The sequence below is a fragment of the Panthera pardus genome, unplaced genomic scaffold, assembly GCF_024362965.1.
Source record: "Panthera pardus isolate Hobbes unplaced genomic scaffold, ASM2436296v1 HiC_scaffold_18, whole genome shotgun sequence".
NCBI lineage: Eukaryota > Metazoa > Chordata > Mammalia > Carnivora > Felidae > Panthera > Panthera pardus.
The window spans coordinates 26,595,612-26,620,399 of NW_026526743.1; the positions used below are offsets into that span (position 1 = coordinate 26,595,612).

Here is a 24,788-nt window from a genome sequence, read left to right on the forward strand (position 1 = left end):
ACCATTTCAATGAACTTCCAAATTCAGCATCTATCCCCTACCTCAAGAATAAGAAAATAAATTTACAAATTAAAGGTTTCAGATCATAGAATTAATTAGTAAATGATGGAAGCTGGAGCTTATCTGATCAGGGAAGATTTAGAAGGGATGGGGGAGGGAGACAAATGGCAATGTAGGGCAAGGCAAACAAACAAACCAGAAAATTTTAAACTTGGAAGAAATTTAACCAACTCTCAATTTCAGAAAAGAAGAATTATAAAGAAAGAACGTGCTTAATGTCACATAACTTAGGTCAATTTTCTAAGTTAGGCTGTATAATTTCCTCAATCCTTTTAAAGCAAATATGCTTTAGATATTTTATAATTCAACTTGAAAAATTAATCTTTAAGTCTAATAACATTCAATATAAAAATATATATACTTAAACTATCTTTTCCTTTGCCTCCCAATGCAAAAGGGATCCCTAATTAGCAAGGAGAGATCAAAAAAGAGAGATGAGGGGCACCCAGGTGGCTCAGGTCAGCTAAGCATCAAACTCTTGATTTGAGCCCAACATTGAGCTCTGCGCTGACAGTCCAGACAGAGCCTGATTGGGATTCTCTCTCCCCCCTCTCTCTGTTCATCCCTTGCTTGTGCTCTCTCTCAAAATAAATTAAACTTAGAGGAGAAGGAGGAGGCAGGAGGTGGAGGAAAAGGAGAAGAGATGATACCTAGTCAAGTCCTGAACAAGTAACCAGTTAACTAAAGTCAGCTCCTTAAGGCACCTTTCCTGATCGATTTATCTAAAGGCCAAATGACCCTTCTCATTGTCTTCACAATATCTATTTCCATTTGAAATTCCAACTACTGGGTGCCTGGGTGGCTCAGTCAATTAAGCATCTGACTCTTGATTTCGACAGTTTGTGGGTTGGAGCCATGCTGAAAGCATGGAGCCAACTTGGGGTTCTCTCTCCCCCTTTCTCTGCCCCTCCTCTGCCCACATGCACACATGTGTTCTCTCAAAATAAACTTTAAAACAGTGAGGAAAAAAATGAAATTCTAACTACTTATTGTCTATTCTCTCCCCTATTCCCTCCCAACTACACCACCAACTTTTTACTCACAACTGTAATTCTCAAGGTTTTTGGTATCAGGAACACTTTATACCAATGGTTGGCAAACTACAACTGCAAGCCAGTTGCCAGTTTTTGTAAGCAGTTTTACTGGACCATAGTCACACCCTTCATTTACATATTGCCAATAATTGCTTTAGAATGGAAAGCAATTAGCTGACCCTGTGACTTCTAAGCCCTTTAAGCCTACCTGGCCATTTAAAAAAAAACTTAGTCTTCACTGCTTTTAAAAAATTATTACTTAGTACTTTCAGTACTTTTTAAAAATTATTAAGGCCCCCAAAAGAGCTTTTCGTCTATGTGGTTTATACGTATGATATTTACATATTTCTAATATATTATTATATTAGAATATATTATTCTGCTATATTAGAAATTCAATCCAATAAATTTTTAAGTAGTTCTTTATTTTAATATCATTATAAAGTACATGTAAAAATCCATTACACGTTAAGTGTTTATGAAAAATATTTTCATAGGGAGAATGTCTATGTTTCACATTTTTGCACTTCTTAATGTCTGATGCAATAAAATGCAATTGGATATTCATTATCTGCTTCTGCATTTAATCTGTTAAGATGCCACATGCCATGTACCCTCTGGGAAACTCCACTGTACTCTCATGTCTCATTATTGTGAAAAAAAAGTTTTGACCCTGAAAGGACCTTGAGAACTCCCAGGATCCCTGAACCATTCATTTTTGGTTCAGAACTTCTGCACTGAGAAACTTCATGAGAATAGACCTTGTTTGTTTTGTTCACTCTCATGTCTCCAGCACCTAGGACAGTACCAAGCCCAGACTAGGTAATTTAAATATTTCTTGAAGGAATGACTAAATCAAGTAAAACAGCAAGAAGGATTCCAAGGAGAAGGAATGGCATATGTATACAACCAGAATTCACTTATCCCTGGTGTCCCTACAAGTAGAATGCATTTACTTAAATGAATTCACAAAGAGAATTCACACCTGAGATTAAAAATTCACTTTAAAATAAGTGTGCTGATCTGTGCTGATCTTTGACAAAGGAGCAAAGGCAATGGAGAAAAGACAGATTTTTCAACAAATGATGCTAGAACAATTCAATATCCACACACCAAAATATGAATCTAGACACAGATCCCACACCCTTCACAAAAATTAGCTCAAAATGGATCACTGACCTAAATGTAAACTCCTAGAAAGGGAGAAAATCTAGATGACCTTGGGTTTAGCAAAGACTTTTCAAGAACAACACCAAACACATTAACTTGATTAAAATTAAAAATTTCTGCTCTGTAAAAGGCACTGTCAAGAGAATGAGAAATATTTGTAAAAGATTTCTCTGATAAAGGACTGTTACCCAAAATACACAAAGAACTCTTGAAACTCAACAATAAAACTAACAACCCCAACTAAAAACGGGCCAAATACCTTAAGAGACACCTAACCAAAGATATACAGATGGCAAATGGGCATATGAAAAGGTGCTCCACATCACTGGTCATCAGGAAAATGCAAATCAGAACAAGATGATACCACTACACATCTAGGAGAATAGCCAAATTGCAGAACACCAACACCGCCAAATGCTGGTGGGCATGTGGAGCAACAGGAACTCTCATTCACTGCTGGTGGAAATGCAACTATAAAAGGCACTTTGGAGGTTTCTTACAAAACTAAACATACTCTTACCATAAGATTCAGCAATCCTGTGGCTTACTATTTACCCAAAGGAGTTGACAGGGTGTTTATAGCAGCTTTATTCATAAATGCCAAAATCTGCAATCAACCAAGATGTTGTCCTCTGGTAGGTGAATGGATAAAGTGGTACAACCAGACGGTGAATATTATTTAGTGCTAAAAAGAACTGAGCTATCAAGCCATGAAAAGACATGGAAGAACCTTCAATGCATCCTACCAAGTGAAAGAAGCCAATCTGAAAAGGCTACATGCTGTATGATTCCAATTATACAACATTCTGGAAAAGGCAAAACTATGGAGACAGTAAAAAGATCAGCCTGGGGGAGGGATGAATGAGTGGGTGGAGCAGAGAGGATTTTTAGGGCAAAGAAACTGTTCTTCTGTACACTACAGTGGTGAATACACAGCACTCAGTATACATCTGTCAAAACTCCTAATACAGAACACCAAGACTGAACCATGGACTTTGGGTGATAATGATGTGCCAATGTAGGTAGATCATATTGTAACAAATATACCATTCTGGTGGTGGATGTTGATAATGGGGAAGGATATCACTGGGGCTGGGTGAATATGGGAAATCTCTGTACCTTCTATTCAGTTTTGCTACTGAATCTAAAACTGCCCTAAAGAAATAAAGCCTACTTTAAAAAAGAAACACTGTATGAAATAATTTTATTTATAAACAGAATCTAAAAAAGAAAAAAGAAATGGATGTACTTCCATACCACTTCTCTAACTTTTCAAAATGTTTATGTTCATAACATCAGAGTTCCATAAACCCATCAATTCCTAGACAGTAACCTCAATTCTTAGTAATGCCCTAATGATAACATACCTCAAGAAGGTTGCCTATGTATAGTGAAAAGAACCATAACTTTGATTGGAATCAGAAGCTCAAACCTGAACTCCTACTTTAGCTTTTACTAATTATTTTGACATTGAGCAAAATTACAATATTCTGAGTCTCATACTTCTCATTTGTACAATGATAAAACCAACAACAACAGATTTTTGGACATTAACAGATTAAATACACGGTAATGTTTGATATATTGTTAACAATACAACCACTGGTAATGTTTATAGAGTCATACCATGAACCCTGCAATTAATCACTAAATAAAAAACACCTGGATTATACAGGATTTTGCTGGAAACTGTTGTTTCAAACTACTGTGTTCATTTTCATAACCTCAATTTGGGATGGTATCTGAAATCTGATAAAGATTACAGAGTTTGCTGTGAACAAAGCTGCATAAACTGGGCACCTATCAACTTTTCAGGCACTGTGTCAGCTTCATACACACCATTTATTTAAGCTTCATAATGTAGGTTATAACTTCATATTGTAGATGAGGAAACTGAAGATCAAAAAAAAATAAGAATAAGCACAGAACCACATTGTCTGCTTTGTCCCTAAGTCTCATTTCTTTCAAATAACCCTCAAAACTCGACAACCTCATACTGGGACAGAATATTTAATTTAGCATCCAACACACCTTTTCAATATTTACAAAATTGGCCAAAAAATTAAAATTTCCCTAAGTTATTTAAACCTTTAGCCCTAACAAGTAGTTGCTTTTGTAATTTTTTTGTATCAAAGTGGTAGAATCTGATAATCTGAGTTTGTCATTAACAATTAGACATTAAATCCAAGTATCGAGAAGTGAGGCAAGAGCACAAAAATATGAGTAAGCAGAAAGAGGGTCAAAAGAGGGTCAAACAGGCTTTCTCAACATTTTTATTTCATACCACATATTGCTAACAAAATTTTTCGTAACACACCTGAACTTATCAAAACTGTATCAGTCATGATTACAACACAATCACTACTGTAATACAACCAAACCTTACAGCATCCAGAAAAAACTGTCCAATATTCACTTAGTTGTGTCCAAGTTTGACTACAACTGTTGTTTACTACCATGATTATGTTTTATATTCTTTCAGGATGTAAAACTATCACACATTCCAATAGATGTTTCCTCTTTTGCTCTGTCTTGGCATTAAGCTATGTTAGCCAGTTCTACACTAGAACATACAACCCATTCAACTCCACATTCCACCTGAAAAATATGGTAGGGTAACCGCCCCCCCCCCCCCCCCACGCACACACACACTGGCCAAAAATTTTAAAGCAGATCAAAATTAGCAGTAATCTATAAAGAGTTGGTGATATTGAGCTAAACACAAAACTATACACTGCTTGGGAGACAGAAGATATTAAAGAAATGAGGCAAAATCATAATTACAGAGTCTTTTTTTTTCAATATATGAAATTTATTGTCAAATTGGTTTCCATACAACACTCAGTGCTCATCCCAAAAGGTGCCCTCCTCAATACCCATCACCCACCCTCCCCTCCCTCCCACCCTCCATCAACCCTCAGTTTGTTCTTAGTTTTTAAGAGTCTCTTATGCTTTGGCTCTCTCCCACTCTAACCTCTTTTTTTTTTTTTTTTTTCCTTCCCCTCCTCCATGGGTTTCTGTTAAGTTTCTCAGGATCCACGTAAGAGTGAAAACATATGGTATCTGTCTTTCTCTGTATGGCTTATTTCACTTAGCATCACACTCTCCAGTTCCATCCACGTTGCTACAAAGGGCCATATTTCGTTCTTTCTCATTGCCATGTAGTACTCCATTGTGTATATAAACCACAATTTCTTTATCCATTCATCAGTTGATGGACATTTAGGCTCTTTCCATCATTTGGCTATTGTTGAGAGTGCTGCTATAAACATTGGGGTACAAGTGCCCCTATGCATCAGTACTCCTGTATCCCTGTAATTACAGAGTCTTAACATGAGATATGATAGGTAGCGCTTTACTAGTAAAAGAGTAGAAAAACAATGGAATTTATGGGAAAGAAATGCCATATCAAAAAATTCATGGAGCCTTTTCAAATTAAATCATATTTCACTGAAATCGTTATAATTTGTTATCTTCATAAGCATTGTACTTGAAACTCCAACCAAATAATTTGTTATTTCAAATAAGGATAGAATACATGAATTAACATACTCAAATTTTCCTCAAACTTAAAATAAAAAATAAAATAAATTTCCTCAAGGGGCGCCGGGTGGCTCAGTCAGTTAAGCGTCTGACTCTTGGTTCCGGCTCAGGACATATCACAGTTTGTGAGTTCAAGCCCCATATGGGGCTGGGCATTGACAGCAGGGAGCCTGCTTATGATCCTCTCCCTCTCTCTCTGCCCCTCCCCTGCTTGCTCTTTCTCTCAAAATAAACAAACTTAGAAAAAATTTCCTCAACCTAAGATTCTATTCTTGGAAGAGGGGGAGATCTACATTTCTCTACAAAAATTGAATGTTTTATTTTCCTGTTTTTAATAATCTAAAAAGCAGTAGTAGCACATTCCGAATCATCTGACTCCATATGGTAGCCAAATAATTGAATGCTCCCATTCACATTTATGGTCGCTGGCTCCAAGTCAGTACTACGGTACTCTAATAATGACAGGCTAAAGACAAAAGCAGAAGGGGACCTCAAATGCAATGGATGCATTTGTGTGAAGCAAAGCCCAGTGGCATCATGGTTTTTCCCTGAAGCATTTATATGCTGGTAAGAAAATGCAAAACATGGTGACCACACCATGCAGGTCAATCTTGGTATGTTTAACTCAAAAAGAACCTACAGCATAACCATAGTCAATTCTATAAGCCATTTTGTTTCAAGATCTCAATTTAGCAGACAGGATCCAATGCTTTAGTAAAATGAGTATAATTTGAATTTCACTGGTTTTGCAGTTTTGTTTGTATTTAATTTGCAAGTTTTGATCTGTCACCAGCATCTGACAGAACTGATCAATCACTGGTTCCTGCCTGATAAACTCTGTTCACTGACCCTGCACACATAGTTTTCCTAGCTCACCAGCAGCTCAGCTGCCTTTACTGATTCCTGCTCTTCTCCCCACTCTTCAAATTGGGAGTTGTCCATGGTCCACTGTTCCTGGCTTTGTTGATCTCATTCAGTCTTGCAGTTTTCAAATTCCACCAACATTCCTAGGACTTAAAAATGTGTATGCCCAGCCCAGACTAAAAAAGCAAACAAAAAACCCCTCCAGATTTCTCTTAAACCCAAGATTTGTACATCCAACTGCTTCCTAGATATCCCTGGGGGCAGGGGTGGGGAAAGTGCTGAACAGAACTGAACTCCCTATCTTCCAAACTATTCCACCCACCACCTTCCCCTCCCTTGATGACAATTCCATCCTTCCAGTTACCAGGTTCAAAAGCCTTGAAGTCATCCTTGATTCTTTTTTTCATGCTATATACCTAAAACCACCAGGGGGCACCTGGGTGGCTCAGTTAAGCATCTGACTTCAGCTGGTGTCATGATCTTGTGGTTTGTGAGTTTGAGCCCTGCATCAGGCTCCCTGCTGTCAGCAGAGTCTGCTTCAGATCCTCTGTCTCCCTCTCTCTCTGCCCCTCCCCCACTCAACTTCTTTCCCTCTCTTTTTCTCTCAAAATAAACTTAAAAAATAAAAAAAAAATAATAAAACCACCAGGAAATCTTAGTGTATCTTCTTTAAAAATATATCCAGAACCCAGCCACTCCTCACCACCTCTACCACTACCATATCATATATTCCAAGTGACCATTATCACTCATCTGAATTACCACAGTATCCTTCTAAACAGTCTCCCCACTCCCATCCTTGTCTCCCACATCCATCCCAGTATGTTCTAAGCATAGCAACCAGAAAAATCCTGTTAAAATTTATATCAGGTTATGTCACTCCTCTGCTCACTACCTTCCCCATTGGCAACCCTTATCCAAGTAACAGAAAAATCTTGAACAGCCTGTAAGGCCCTAAATAATATGATGATCACTCTTTGACTCCTTCTCCCACTTCTTTCGCCCTCACTCACTGCATTAGCCTCCTGGTTCCATAAAACTAAGCTGTTCCTTGGGGCCTCTGCTTTAACATACTTTCCTCCTAGATGTACATAATAACGGATTCTTTCACCTCCTTATTTTTGCTTGTTTGCTATCTTGTCAATGAGGCCTACCTTGTCCCCTCTATTGCAAACAGTGATCAGCACTCTGCCCACTGACCCTCCACTATGCACTCCTAATCCTCACCCATTCCACCAGCCTCTTCCTCTTCTCTCCTTTTCCCTCCTCCCTTTCTACTCTATTTTTTTCCACAGAATGTATTACCCTCTATCAGGCTATACAATTGAATTATTATGCTCGTTGTAGTAGCCCCCCCCCCCCCCCAACTCTGGAAGGTAGGAAGGTAGGGTCAGTGATGTATCTCAAAACACTTAAAACAGTGCCTAGCACACAGACTCAAAAAATTATTTGTTGACTGAACAAATAAATCAGAAAGCAAAAGAACTCTGGACTTTGAGTAGTAACATCCAAAGCTGGATGCAATAGAACCATGTTTTTTAAAATCCTCAAAGAGAATGATTACTGTTCTAGAATTCTATGCACAACCAAATTATCCTAAAAGTGTTGAGGGCAGAATAATGATGCAAAGTTTCAAAACTGAACTTCCCCTGGAAATGTTCTCAGGAGGCTCCTGGAGGACAAGCCCTTCATAGATAAGGAATGAACCAAGAAAAAGGACAACATGGCTACAGTTAAGTAAGACTTAACCCAGAAGAAAGGTACAGGGAACACAGACAAAGACAACTTTACGTTAGCGGAAGAAGGCAACATGAGGCAGCAAGCAACCTGAACACTTAAGACAAGTAGTAAGGAATGTGGGGCGGTATTAGCAGTAAGCACAGAGAAAACAAAGAAAAAAGGACAAATATTAGTGACATATACAAATTCCAATTAAACGGTACAAGGAAAAAAGTCACAACAGCTTACTATATAGCTCAATTTGCGAATAACTTTCATAATAATAATGCAAGTACAAAATTATGATGTCACTAAATTAAAGGAGTATGTAAATGGGAAGGTCTGTACATGTGACAGAGGCAGGAAGCCAAGTTAAATCTACAACAAGAACTGAATAGATAACGCCTAAAATTGAAATCTGGATTTAACAATAGAAGCATGTTAGGGGTACCTGGGTGGCTCTGTCAGTTAAGCAGCCGCCTTTAGCTCAGGTCATGATCTCACGGTTGGGGAGTTTGAGCCCCACGTCGGGCTCTGTTCTGACAGCTTGGAGCCTGGAGCCTGCTTCAGATTCTGTGTCTCCCTCTCTCTCTGCCCCTCCCCCGCTCGCACTCTCTGTCTCTCTCAAAAATAAATTTTAAAAAAACTTAACAATAGAAGCATGTTAGAGACAAAGATGGTAAATACAAAAATAATCAGCTCATTAAAATAGTTGCCTCTGGCAAAGGACACCTGGAGAGAAGTACGGCCAGGGAATTTTTCTTCAAAAAAAAAAAAAAAAAAAACACACAAACCTAGAGGCGCCTGGGTGGCTCAGTGGTTAAGCCTCTGGCATCAGCTTAGGTCATGATTCGCTCTCTGTGAGTTCAAGTCCCACTCAGGCTCTGTGCTGACAGCTCAGAGCCTGGAGCCTGCTTCAGATTCTGTGTCTCCCTGTCTCTCTGCCCCTTCCCTCCTCATGTCTCTCTCAAAAATAAACATTAAAAAAATAAATTTTAAAAAAACCACAAAGCTAATGGAATATTTTATTTTGAATTATAGGTGCATGTAAAAGTCTAGAAAAAAGGAAAAAGAAGTTCAAAGACTTGATATAAGAAATGTCACAAATTGCATGTGTTACTTAAGAAAGGACAGAAATTTATTTTCAAAGATTTGACTCCAAGTATTGGCAAAGATGTCGGGAAAGAGACTTAACTACACTGTTGGAAATGTCCACCGTGGAAGCTTCTAATAAGATCTGACAGCTTGTTTCAAAATGTAAGTGTATACTCTTCATCCAGAAATTTCTTCCAAGTCCCTCTTCTAATTTACATGTTGGCAAAGGTGTATGTATCTGGATGCCTATAGCAATCCTGTTTGTAACAGCAAATAAACTGAAAATTCAAGCCCTATCTTAAGAGAGTGACTAAAATATAGTCCACACAACAGAACACTATGCTGTCTTTTTTTTAAGAAGATGGACTCATCTAGTAATATAAGAATCAACCTGTTTAAATGAGTGGGTTAAAAAAAAAAAAAAGCCACATAGCATAATCCTATTTATGTTACAAGAAGTAAATATATACACTTATAAGGCTGTTGTCTCTATGCATGTATTTCCATGTAATGAGACAGAAAAGAAACTGGAGGGGCATCCAAACTGCAGAATGTGGTTTAAAGACTTAAAGTGAGGGAGGAGAGAAGACAGGCAAGTCAAGTTTAGAACCAGAAACCAGAGATCAGACATGGGACCACTGAACTCTAGGTACACAAAATATCAAAAACTGCAGGGTACAGACTATAAGCACAAACATCATCATTTGGAATTACACAGTTCAAACATGTAGTTACTGACAAGTGGTAATCATTCAAAAAAATATCTACAAGGATTTACATCAGATCAAAGAAATTAACTTTAAAATATCTCCTGCTGACTTAAAAAAAGTGTAGCACACACAGAGACTAGAAACTATGCCAAAACGTCTAATACGTGATTATGAATGATCATAGGGAAGATTAGGGTTACATTTCTGTATATATTCCTCAAATTAAAGCACATACATTATTTTGGTAATAAAAAGGGAAATTTTAGTGCATATTTTGTGTCCCCACACTTAACCTGCTAAAGAAATTGCTGGTGACTTCATATATAAATTGAAACAATGAGAGGGGCACCTGGGTGGCTCAGTCAGTTAAGCACCCAACTCTTGATTTCAGCTCAGGTCACAATCTCACAGTTTCATGAGTTTGAGCCCTGGCTGGGCTCTGCCCTGGCAGCAAGGAGCCTGCTTGAGATTCTCTCTCTGCCTCTCTCTCTGCCCCTCGCCCACTCGCACTCCCTCTGTCTCTCTCAAAACAAATAAACTTAAATAAAAAAAGTTTAAAAAAAAATTGAAACACTGAGAAACCAAGAGCTAATTTTGTCTACTTGCCTTGATGGCTTTTTTTCTTTGATTTCTTTCTTTCTTAAAATGACTCAAATATATGGGTACTAACAGGGAACAAATTTTTGAAACAGCCCATTCACATAAAAATCCACATATTTCAGGGGTGCCAGGTAAAGCATCCGACTTTGGATTTCGGCTCAGGTCATGATCTCACAGTTTGTGAGATCAAGCCACGGAGCTGGGCTCTGTGCTGACAGCTCAGACTCTCTCTCTCTCTCTCTCTCTCTCTCTCTCTCTCTCTCTGTCCCTCCCCTGCATGAGCACACACGTGCACACACTCTCTCTCAAAGTAAGTATTTTTTTTTAAAATCCACATATTTCATATACATATATACATATTTTAGTTTATAGTTATAAAAATTTACCATTTTAAAATTATAAGACAAAATAACATGTTCGATCATCTCTCCTAACAAAGCCAAAAGAATACAGTCTGCAGAAATTAATTCACAACTATATAAACATCTGAAGCTGTCCCTGACAAAGGGTCCTTGACACACACACACACACACACACACAAAGCCTGAGCTTTAACCAAACTCAAAAGAGCAAAAGGTAAAACGCAAAGAAGAAAAAAGCAAGTTTTGAACAATGAGATTATTCAATTTATTTAAACCAACTACTAAAGCAATCTTTCCAAGGCAGATTGTTTGCAAAGAAGCCAATGTACATTAAATTTCACTGTATCAACCATCACTAGCTACGCTTGTCAACATGACAATAATAAATAACTATAACAAGGACAGTATAATGCTTCCTATAAAATTCAAGACTGGCATTAAATTCCTCTAACTTTTTAAGAAAATACTTCTCACTGCCAATATCTACTTCAAAAATACAGATTAGTTGTCCAAAGGTTTTCCCTCCAACCTTCTCTTTCTAGTTCCTCCCATGTGCTCCCCACAACCTCTGTAATTAAAAACAAAACCCACAAATAAGTTCAATGCCACTGGGCAAGCTCAGACCTAATGAAAGGTCTTTGTCAATATCGTTCTGCTCATTGTGGCTCAAGCTTAAAGAATAAATTGAACCAAAACAGACTATTTTATCTGTATTATTCAGCCTAGAGTCCCTGAAGATTTTAAAAAGTACTTTTTGGGGGGCACCTGGGTTATGCATCTGACTTCAGCTCACGTCATGATGTCACGCTTTGTGAGTTCAAGCCCCGCATCAGGCTTCTGTGCTGACAGCTCAAAGCCTGGAGCCTGCTTTGGATTCTGTGTCTCCCTCTCTCTCTGCCCCTCCTCTCCTCATACTCTATCAAAAACAAATAAACATTAAGAAAAAAAAAAGGTACTTAAAAAAAGTAAAAGTAATTGGGACACATGAGAGCTGGTCCCAACAGGGTGCTCTCTTTGTGAAAATGCATCAAACTATAGGTATAGTTTGAGCACTTTGCTTTATCTATTTATGCTATACTTCAACAAAAAAGTTTACATTTAGAAACCAAAATACTGGGGCGCCTGGGTGGCTCAGTTGGTTAAGCACTGACTTCAGCTCAGGTCATGATCTCACAGTTCATGAGCGCAAGCCTCATGTCAGGCTCTGTGCTGACAGCTCGGAGCCTGGAACCTGATTTGGATTCTGTGTCACCCTCTCTCTCTGCCCCTCCTCCGCTCATGCTGTCTGTCTCTCTCTCTCAAAAAAATAAACATTTAAAAAAATTAAAAAAGAAACAAAAATACTATTGCTCTAGATAGTCTCCTAGAATCTACTGAAACAGCATCAGGCATTCTCACTAGCTAATAGATCACAGCATCTCTCCTCTCTTTCCCTCTGCTCAGTTTCTCAATATGTCTTTCTCTATTACACCTTTAACCTACCACCATCTGGTATTCACTAACTACAAATACTCTCAACTGATGGCTTCACCCATGTTTCCTTCAGAAAATACCAGAGAAGCCATCAAATAATGATTTACCACCTCCTTCTCTCACATTAGAATAAAGTGACCCTGCACTTGGGTCTGTCCTCTCACGTACTCAAGACTTCACACCCTATTATCCCTTCACCTACTCAGACTTCACACCCCTTCTATTATCCCTTCCTCTTACATCAATTCCTCCCTCTTTTGCTACCAGACCATCCCCCTAACACCTAAACATGCTCTAATATTTCCCATCTGGCTTCTGTAAGACCACATCCCCCTGATATCCCTTCCACCGCACCGAATCATTCTAGATGTCTCATAGAGAACCTCAAATCCAACGTATCACAACTTTGAATTTTATTGCTATCCTTCTGTCCCATCCCCTCCTTTAGTCTTTCCCATATTGGTAAACAGCACCATGTTCCACACAGCAGCTCAAGCCAGAAACCACCTAATTCCTTCCTTCCCTCACCTCTCACATCTAATCCATCAACAAATCCTGTTAATTCTGTCTCCCAAATAGATCTCAAATCCATCCACTTCTCTTCATCTTCACTGCCATCACCTTAATCCAGGTCATAAAGAAAGGGTCTGTCTGACCAATCAATTCTCCAAACAACAGCTAAAGCTATCTTAAAAGTTAGAAGTGAATTATACTACTCCTTTACTTAAATCCTTCTGATGGCTTCCCAGTACCCCTAAAATAAAACTCACATTCCTTGCTTTGACTCTGCAGGATCTGATCCCTGGCCATCTCTCCCCATCATCTGTTTGCTCCGTGAACACTCTTTTCCCTCAACTTCTAGAACAGTAAGTACATGCTCATTCCAGCATCTGGGCCTTTACCTCTGCTTCTCCTTCATTCTGAGAGGTTCTCCCTTCCCTCCTTCAAAGAGCTAGCTTGTATCATAGCTTAAATGTCACCACTTTTGACAGCAGGTGTCCCTCCTACCGCCATTATTTTTTACTTCAGCACTTTTAACTCCTTTATAGTACAGATGGACCCCAACTTACAATGGTTTTCCTTATGATTTTTCACTTTATGATGGTGGAAAAGCGATATGCTATACTTTGAATTTTGAATTGTGATCTTTTCCCAGGCTATCAATGTGCAGTATGATACCCTCTCATGATGCTAAGCAGCAGCAGCAAGCCATAGCACCCAGTCAGCAGGCAATTGGGAGGATAAACAATCAATACACCTATAACTACTGTTTTTCACTTTCAGTACAGTATTCAATAAACTACATGAAATATTCAACACCTTATTATAAAATAAGCTTTGTGTTAGATGATTTTGCCCAACAGCAGGCTAATGTAAGTGTTCTCAGCATGTTCAAGGTAGGCTAGGCTAAACTATGATGTTCAGTAGATTAGCTGTATTAAATGTGTTTTCAACTTAACAACAATTTCAATTTGCAAAGAGTTTATCAGGACATAACCCCATAGTAAGTGGAGGAAGATCTTTACATATCACAATCTGTAATTCTGTTTATTCCCTCACTAGAATGTAAATGGTAATATTTAGAGAAATTAAGTAACTTACTCAAAAACTTTTTTTCTTTTTTTTAATTATTTAAGCACTTTCTATGGATAGGCAATGTGCTTTTAAGGTACAAAAGTAGGCAGTGTCCCTGCTCTCATGGAGGTTAGAGTCACAAACACAACTAGTAAGTGACAGAGTCTAGAGACATATCCAGGTCTGATTCTTCAGAGCCCTATCTCCTTAACCCTTCAACTATACTGCCACTCTAGTACTAGGATATCTGGGATGGGGGAAGCAGCAATGTGCTTAATTGGCTGTTCACATGCTAATGAAAACTAAGGCTTGGAGAGTTTAAATCATCTGTCCAAAGCTGCACAGGTAGACATTCGAGAGATTAAGTACAATCATCAGCTAAGGCACAGAGCTTTAAAGTACAGAAAGCGTTCAAGAAACAAAAAGAATCCAGCTTGACCAGGTAGGGCAAGAGGAAATGTTGGAGGATATGGCTCTAGCACATTTTAAGAACAGTGTGAGGTATTAGTTTATCAGTCATTCGATAAATATTTACTGAGCACCAACTACATGTCAGAGACAATGCTAAACTCTAGACAAACAAGGGTGATGAAGACCAAGTCCTCACAGAGATTACAGTCTATTGGGGAGCAAAGTAGTACAGAACACTTACAGTTCAGAGGGATACTTGTTAGAGTGGAGCAAAGCAGAGAGTGCTATGGGAACACAAAGAAAGGACACCCAACTCAGGGGGGGAAGTCCAGGAACAGTGTCTCAGCTAAGGGATGTCTAGGCTGAGATTACACACTTTAGCAGGGAGAGAGTATATAATTGCAAATGGCAGGAAAGTACCCAGAGCAAACTCAGGAAAGGCTGTGTACTGACTATCATCCATCAAGGAATTTTGGACTTTATACTGAAGTTCTTGTAAGTCACCTACATTAGAAAGCTCTCTTAAACTACAATAGGAAGAACTGAAGGGAAGAGGCAAAGACCAAATGCAGACAGAACACGTGGAAGGTAGAAGACTTGAATGCAAATGTGAAAATGAGTGAGAGAAGCAATGCCATATTTGAGATAACCAGATGGCAGAAAAGTCAGGACCTTAAGACTAACTGAATATATGGGGTAAGAGCCTTGGACAGTTGGAAATAATAAAGGTTTTACTTTTCGACATGTAAATTTTAAGTATACCTTGGTACATAAAAGTGGAAAATGACCTGAAGGGAAAGACACTGTCAAGAGAATAGGAAGAAAAACCGCAGATTAGGAGAAAATATTTGTAAAAGATTTCTCTGATAAAGGACTGTTACCCAAAATACACAAAGAACTCTTGAAACTCAACAATAAAACTAACAACCCCAACTAAAAACGGGCCAAATACCTTAAGAGACACCTAACCAAAGATATACAGATGGCAAATGGGCATATGAAAAGGTGCTCCACATCACTGGTCATCAGGAAAATGCAAATCAGAACAAGATGATACCACTACACATCTAGGAGAATAGCCAAAATGCAGAACACCAACACCGCCAAATGCTGGTGGGCATGTGGAGCAACAGGAACTCTCATTCACTGCTGGTGGAAATGCAACTATAAAAGGCACTTTGGAGGTTTCTTACAAAACTAAACATACTCTTACCATAAGATTCAGCAATCCTGTGGCTTACTATTTACCCAAAGGAGTTGACAGGGTGTTTATAGCAGCTTTATTCATAAATGCCAAAATCTGCAATCAACCAAGATGTTGTCCTCTGGTAGGTGAATGGATAAAGTGGTACAACCAGACGGTGAATATTATTTAGTGCTAAAAAGAACTGAGCTATCAAGCCATGAAAAGACATGGAAGAACCTTCAATGCATCCTACCAAGTGAAAGAAGCCAATCTGAAAAGGCTACATGCTGTATGATTCCAATTATACAACATTCTGGAAAAGGCAAAACTATGGAGACAGTAAAAAGATCAGCCTGGGGGAGGGATGAATGAGTGGGTGGAGCAGAGAGGATTTTTAGGGCAAAGAAACTGTTCTTCTGTACACTACAGTGGTGAATACACAGCACTCAGTATACATCTGTCAAAACTCCTAATACAGAACACCAAGACTGAACCATGGACTTTGGGTGATAATGATGTGCCAATGTAGGTAGATCATATTGTAACAAATATACCATTCTGGTGGTGGATGTTGATAATGGGGAAGGATATCACTGGGGCTGGGTGAATATGGGAAATCTCTGTACCTTCTATTCAATTTTGCTCTGAAAGCAAAACTGCTCTAAAAAAAATTCATTAAAAAAAATTACCTGCAGGCAAGAGGATAATACATGGGTTATCAGCATTATAGATAGGAGTAAGTCAGGAAACAAATAAGTATTGAGTGTTAGGCACTGAGGAGATAGGAATACAAAACACAATTTTGCCCTTATGCATCAGGTGCTCTAATAACTATAGCCACAGCCATGGAAAACCAAATAATTTAAAGGGCATTAGAAAAAACACTATTTAAAAGAAATGGTTAAGGATCATACTATTATAAAGTGAAAAAATTAACTCCAGTTGGTTTTGGGGGGAAGAAGGGAGGCAGGGTGGGATGGGAAGTCTTAGGCTTTCATATATTGATTTTATTTGTAAGGTGGTGTATATCAAAAATATTCAGAATTTACACATTTACAACATGTGTACAGAAATTCCATAATCATAACCAAAAGTCCGTAACATCTCTTTAAGCAAAAAAAGAAAAACCTCCAATCTTTTGGAAACTGAATAAATCAAAGCTTTAAAACACAATTTAAGGGGTCACTTTGCAGGGTTATGGAAGACTTGTTTTCAGAACACCGTATATACTGAAAATAAAATCCTAGTCTTCACATTATGTCACTGCTGTCTTGGCTAAATATTTCCTTTGTAATACCAATTAACTTTAGCCTAATTATAATATAATTACAGAAATTAAAGAATATTGCTCTACATCAGGTTTGTAAGAGCTTCCCAAAGCTCAGAAAGAACAAAGTGAATTAAGTTTGTTTCTGAATTTGTAGTCTGTGTACTACTTATCCTGAAAAGTTCAACATCTATTAATTAGACTGTACTTCAGTTTGAAATATTAATAAATGTTACTAAATTATGCTGAAAAGATCCCAACAGGGAGCACCTGAACCAATTCTATAATATATCTAAGAAAAGATTTTGGCAAAACTAACTTTAGGGTTGACACTTAACCATTCCAAATCACAAGTTTCTGTAATTTCCAGAATGAAAAATTACACAATTTGTATAATCCACTTTAAGTCTCAAAATGTACTTATCATAAAGTTCTCCCAACAGCTACCAATATCCTCTCCTCCACAATTTGAACCAATATTTCCCTGATAAAATTACCAGACCATTACATTTTTTAAAAAAATTTTTTTAAATTTTATTTATTTTTGAGAGAGACAGAGTGAGTAGGGGAGGGGCAGAGAGAGAGGGAGACACTGAATCTGAAGCAGGCTGAGCTGTCGGCACAGAGCCCGACACGGGGCTGGAACTCATGAACCTTGAGATCATGACCTGAGCCAAAGTCGGACACTTAACTGACTGAGCCACCCAGGCGCCCCCAGACCATTACATTTATAACTATACTACCCTTTGCTCTTCCCTTATGTCTAAAAGGGGTGGTAACACCACAGACACCTAACATTGAAAAGGATTCGTTATTCCACTCTTCCAAGTTAGTTAACACAAGTCCCTGGAAGTGAACTGATCCATAAATGTGAAAGTGCTAAAAGGAAACCTCACTTAAGCACTTTGTTTTTTTTTATAATTCCAGACCACACAAGACCTATCCAAATTCCTTACTATATAAATTTCCAAATGCCACTATCTCAGAGTGCCTGTCAACTTACTATCTAAACCTCTTTTCATTTTCTGCAACTAAAAAAATGCAGTAAAATAAAAACCAAAGCACTAACAACATACAATGTGAGCTCACATACTTTGGTCTGTGTACTTCCAACATATCCATCATGCCAAAATGAACTCATTAATTATTAAAGAACAAGAACCCAAGCAGCAAACATTTATTAACCACTAACCCCACTGCTCTAAGCCCTTCACCTATTATCATCTCATCAACTCTCCCAACAATCCTACTGGACGTAAGTACTGTCATTACACCCATTTTGCAGATAAGGAAAATCAAGCACAGAGAGGTTAAGCATCTTGCCCAAGGTCACAAACGGGTGGGACAGGATGGAACCAAAGCTGGCAGTACGACTTCCGAGTCTGTGCTCCCAACATTCAACTGCTTTAAAGAGTTAACAATTTACCCTTGACAGCCGCTTATCTGGAAATGGTAAATGTTCAACTGCTAGAACAGGCAGTCTGATCGCTGCCCTATATCCAGACTCACAGCTTCTGTGACTTTGACAAATCAGCTACACAATCTGATTTTCTGAACACACAAACTGGGACTTCTCTGGATGTCAGAGCAAACAAATTCTGAATCTTTCCAGGAATGGAGAAAAGAAAAACCTACGCAACACTGTGGCCCAGGTTTCCCACATTCCTAAGTTATAATCTCAGAGACTCAAGAAAGGCCCCCAAACTACCCGAAAAATGAAGCCTAGGAAAACCAAGGTTTACAATAAAAACTAGGGCTTCCCTGGCAAGCCGTTCACGCGATCTCCTCTCTAAAGACATAAACAAGGGAGGAGGCTGCATTCTTCCCACCGCACAATGAAGGCTCAGGCCGGGAGCGGGAGCAAGAACGCAGCGCCATTGGGGACGACCGCTCCCGGGGTCGCGGGCAGGCAGAGGAGGCCAAGGACGGCCAAGTCGCCCCGGCCGGCCCCCGGGCCCAGAGAGGCACGGGGAGGGGCCGGAGCGAAGGACCGGCCACTGCCCGCACTCAGCTGACCTCCGCCATGTTGGCCGCACACCCCGGGACCCTTGACAACAAAGGCCGGCACCGGGGCGCGGGGAGCGCCCGGCGCCTCCCCCCGCAGGCCCGCCTCCCGGGAGCAGGGGGGCCGGGCCGGGCGGCCAGGAGGCCCTTCCCCGCCCTCGCCCGACCGCGCGGGGCCGACCCCCACCGCGGGCCTGCCGGGCCCGGGGCGCCGGGGGCGGGGGCGAGCCGGCTCGCGACGGCGGGCTGGGCCGAGCAGGGGAGGGGAGGGGCGGGGGGCGGCGCTCGGCCGAGCGACCGGGCTCTGGCCGAGACAAAGGCGCCCGGCGCCAGGGGCTACCCGCGCCCCCGCCCGAGTGGCGCGACCCGGCCCCGCCGCCCTTCCCGCCCGCCGCCATTACCGGGCCTGGGCGTCCTCCTCCCGGAGAGCCCCTCGCGGCCGGCTCCTCCCTCCAGGCCGGGCCCCACTTACCTGTGGGCGGAGAGCGCGCCTCGGACCCCGGTCCTGGCTCAAACGCGCTCCGTCGCCGCCGCGAACTCCCGCCACCGCGGGCAGTGCCACCGCCTCTTCCCCGTGCCGGCACCGACGGGACACCCTGGGCCGCCGCCGCCGCTCGAGAGCGCGCCCCGCAACGGCTGTCCCGGCTCCCCCCTGGCCGCCGCCGCCGCCGCCGTCGTTTCGCGCGTCCTCGAGCCCGCCGCGCGCCCCCGCTAAATACCACACACTGCGGCGGCCGCCATGAGGAGGCGCGGCCCCGCGCGCCGGCAGCCCGGAGGGGGCGGGGCTTCCCGCGGGCGCGCAGGCGCAGAGGCACTCGTCCGGCCGGCGGCGAGCTGCGTGGGCATCGTGGTGCGGGTCTCCGAGCGTGGCGGTTGGCGCTCTGGCTGCTCGGTTACCGTTGCTGCTACTAACAGCTCGCGCCCGACAAACGCGGGCACGTCACGCTCTCGCCCGCAACCGTCTCCGCCCGGAGGAAGCTAGCGCTTGCCTGCCGCGTGGTCGAGCGTCCCCCGCGGGGCTTTGTTTCGCGCGCGGCCCAAGGGGTAGTCCCGCACCCTCGCCCCTATTTACCGCCCCTCCTGTCGGGTTTGCTGGTTTCACGCAGTGCCTCCACCGACCCTTCCCAACTCCACTCTTTGCCAAAGGAAAAGAAGCCGGCTGCGGCGCCCACCGACCGGGACCCCACCCCTAAACACGAAGTCCAAGCCCCTCCCTTTGGTTTGAGCAGCTCTTCAGCAAAACCCGGATGAGTTTCAAAGGCTTATTTTAGCTGAAAAGTGGGTAGTGTGGAAAGCACGCCTTTCCCCATGTGTCTGCTCATCTGGAAGTCCCACTCATGGGACTGCATTTCTTTTTAAATAAAAAATGAAAAGTCATTAACAGTTCTTTGATGGGTACAATGCATATATCTGAGCAAACACTAGTGTCTGAGACATTTACAAACTGGGTTTCCATGTAAGATGCTCCATAAAAATACTGTTCTATACGAAAACTAAGAAGGTACTTTTTACATGGGGTATTAGAAAATATCCAGGGAGTAGTCTCCCCATTATCTCCAAACTCCTCACCAATAGGAAAGCTTTGGGAATGGTAAGTTTTTATGCAATCACTTTACTGAGAACAAACAAAGTTTCAGATCGAAAGCCAAAGACACAGTTATTTTAGGTACTGATGCAAGCTGCTAATTTCTGGCATCCCTCAACAAATTTGTAGACTGTTGTGTGTTGATACCTCTACTTCTGTTTTCAACCTAATACTTATGGCTGCTCTCTTTCTATGGAACCATTATCACATCCAGTGTTTCTTGAGGTTGGGAAAGTAAAAGACCGCATGTTCTTAGCTGCAAGCTATAATACTAATATACTTCTGTTATGCTTGTCCCCAAAGCCCAAAAGTCAGATGAAGAACTCTGGTTGAGTTATGTGCAGTTATTGATATGTTATATCATTCATTTATTCAACAATAAGTATTTACATAGTGATTCTAATATGTTCTGTCATACACTGTGCTTGGACATGCATGGAGCTTACCTAGTCAGGAAGACATTAACTCATTTATTCTTCAATCATTCATTCCATCAATGACATGCAGTGGAATAGTTCTGAGAATAGAGACACTAGCCCTGCATTCATGGAGTGCATACAATCTAATGAGGTACACAAATATTAATCTCACAAATATATCACTAGGACTGTGGAAAATGTTACAAAAGAAATAAAAAGGTATCTGATGCCAAGAAGATACATAACAGGCCAGATAGATAATATAGGATAGGTGATTGAGTTAGAACAGAAGTTTTAGAAGGAATTAACCACATTGTGGGGTAACTGGAAGACTTGAAAAGGAGAAAAGCATTTCAGCAGAAAGCCTTGCATGCTAAGAAGCCTGCCCAGTTGCAGGAACTGAAAAACAATCTCCACTGTGGGGTTTTTTTTCCTTGGAGGGATGGAGAAGGGACTGAGAGGGCACAAGTCATGGGTATGTGGTATAGACAATGCTGAAGTCAATGAGATCAGGACAGATCTTGGCTTTGTGGGCCAAGGTATCCAAATTATGTAATAGACAATACTTCTCAGACTGGTGAGGCCAAGAAAGGATTTACTGAGGGATAAAGTTGGAACTGGGCTTTGGCTAAAGGGTAAGAGTTGTCCAGAGGAAGATGGAAAAGGCCTTCCAATCTAGGGTAACATATGGGAAGCCATAATCACAAAAAAGAATGGTATGTCCAGAACTGAACATGATAGGGATGTAGGGCTCAACTAAGGAGATTGGCCAAAATGAGTGAAGGCTGACCAGGGAGAACACATCTGTCTAAGAAAGAAATGAAGGCCTGAACCAAAAGATGGCAAAGAACATGTTCAGGAGGGTGTTCAAGAGACAGTTGGATCTGGAGTGAAATCAGTTGGATTTAGGGGAGGATAGGATGTGAGGAAGAGCCAAGAGCCAAGGTGTCATTTCTTATTGGGATTAGGTTCTAAATTCCACCCATAAAGAAGAATATATGTAATCAAAATAACCCTTAAAAATCCTTTCAATTGCCCATAAATTAGCCTACATTGTCTGTTAATACAATCCCATACCAGATATGTACGTATAGAAGCCCAACATTACTTCTACAAAATATAATTTTACATTATTTAAACTGCAGTTTCCTCTCACATTTTTTTGGAGGTGGGGAGTTATTATAAGGTCAACAGAGTTCAGTTTCACTGCAGCTTGGAGGCAAGTTTTTCATTTTCACAGGTGATGTGTTGGGAATAGTCACGTGGCTTCATACTGGTTTGTAAAGGATGCAAGCAGTCACTTTCTGGCCCTAAGGGGGAGGAGCAACACTGGGGAATTGCTCCTCAGGACCTCTTGGCCTGTGCTAACAGTGCAATGGGCATTAACCAAAGAAAACTTGCCAATATGAAACTTGCCAAAGTTCCAAACACCCGGCTTTGCCAAAATCAAATTTTGGCCCCCTTATGTCCCTGACCAGTCTCCTATCCAACAGCATTTTGTCCATCTGAAAATAGCAGTCTCACCTGGCCCACTGCTGACAGGAGGGAAGTCACCTTATTAGCTGGTGGACTCTTTTAAGCCACAGGGGTTCCCAGGACAAAGCGTTCCCTGGAGACACCACACAGCAATCTCAAAGTGTTGGAACTTTTACCTCAGCTACTCAGAAGCAACTCTGCCCCTGGAATTCTAGCACTTGCTTTCCTTGGCTTTGATCGTGTCTGCTCTCAGCTAGAAGAGCCAAAATTACTTCTTCCTTCTCCAGCTTCCTGGTTATGCAAAACTAATCTCATTTGATTAATTTCATCTGTACTAATCTTAACCAGATCTAGGAGGGGCTCCATCTGATTTAGTTCATTCCTATTGGAGGTATGAATAGCTGATAGGTGAGACACAAACATCTCTACTATCAATGTTAAACATTTGAAGGAAAATAGCTCAATTGTGAAGTAATTAGGCATCCTTTTCTGAATAAAAAGACAACTGTAGGGGTGCCTGGATGCCTCAGTTGGTCAAGCTTCCAACTCTTGATCTCAGCTCAGGTCTTGATCTTGGGTCATGCGTTCAAATCCCGTGTTGGGCCCCCGCAATGGACGTGAAGTCTACTTACAGTATCAAAATTTTTAAAAAATAAATAAAAAATAAAAAAAAGACAACTCTCCTTCCAGGACATCTAATCTGTAGAAAATCATTTTGTAAACTGTAAAGCCAACCCCACTAGTGCTCTACTTGATGGTATTTCAGGATGAGTACTAAATATTTTCAGGCCATGCAGGGAAAATATTTCAAGGCAGGGAGACATCCTGTTCCCCTCAAATCACATCAAATGGTAATTCCATCTACTCCAATGAAACATACAGTGCTAGGCCTGTAGCTGACCCCTAGTAACTGCTCTGGTGATACTAAGCAACTTGACTTTCCTCTTTCCTACTTATGGATAAAGAAGACACTGATGACACATCTACACTTTGGGATCTTAAATGAACTCATAATAACCTGATATTTAATATGGGTCAGATACCAACTCACTGGCATCTTCTCAAAGACAATTGTTCTTTTCATGATGCCTGGTGAGATTCTACCCAAGAGATGAAGTAGGAGCAAGTAGAATAGGTAGAAAGTGTTTTACTACATTGGTCCATGATTTTTAACAACTGAATCGTGTTCACCATTAGCTATCATTATTTCTTTCACGTGGGAATTCTCCAAAAATACACACATACACACACATTCTTCCTCACCCCACATTCCCTTACATGACTATTTTTAAACGGTTCTATTAATTAAAAGCACTTGCACACATCTGTCTAGCCAGATCTTTGGGCATACCAGTGTACTTAATTTAAGAAACATGAGTTCAAATTATATATAGTCAAATTACAAATATTTTGTGTTATATTATATGTTATATATTTATCAGATATACTCCATATCGTCCCTCCAATACAATACAATGCTATAGTAGCTTTCCAAATGCTCCCAAAAGCTCAAAGCCTTAGTCTCTCTTAGCATAGCTCTCCCTCCCCCCAGTCACCACTGCCCTTTTCCCAAAGCACAAATCCTGCTTTTGTTTAGTCCTTGCGTGGTGCTGCTCTAATTAGTGGATTTCTGAATAGGTCTCTGCAATCCCTGAATTTTTAGAAGGCCCATATTTCAAATTTCTCTTCCATCAAGCCTCTACTAGTTCACTGACTAATTTGGTGAATGCATTAATATCAAGGCATACAGACTGTCCTGTAGTCAAAGCAAATTGTCCTTTGCATGGATTATACACAATCTCAGATAATGTCAAAGTTGTCAATACAGTTGTTTTACTATGGACCAGTTCACACGACCAAACCCATCACTCCGTAATCACTGATGGCCTGTTTGCTTCCAGGCAGTCATAGAGAACTCCTGCCCAGGAAATGACTGCTAACTCCTCTTATGTTAGACCATCAATACCCATTTATCATTCAGCTTAGCTCCTTCAGGATAGCTCTGAAGACATGTTAGCATTTCCTTCCAAGCTTAACTCTGCTGCTAGCCAAACGGAGAGGCTTTCTGGCCTGAAACTGGGAGGCACTCCTCCCTCCCAAATAGATTCCTATCAGCGTTGCAAAGGAAAGCAGGTCCCCAACATGTCAGACATGCCTGAAGCAGAGCAGAAACAATGTTTTCTTTATCAGACACACCTGTTGCAAGTCATTCTCTGTCTGGGGTTAGTGACTGTA

General features: G+C 40.9%; 1 protein-coding gene across 2 annotated transcripts in view; it reads right to left on the minus strand.

Annotated features, from left to right (window-relative positions):
• Positions 1 to 19,658, minus strand: part of SIAH1 (siah E3 ubiquitin protein ligase 1) — a 31,287-nt gene extending 11,629 nt beyond the window's left edge. The window contains exon 1 of one of the 2 annotated variants that reach the window (XM_019456018.2): positions 19,546 to 19,658. The gene's annotated coding sequence lies outside the window, so the exon portion shown is untranslated. The remainder of the gene's footprint in view (positions 1 to 19,545) is intronic. The other variant, XM_019456019.2, reaches the window with a different exon arrangement.
• Between the last annotated feature and the right edge of the window lie 5,130 nt (positions 19,659 to 24,788).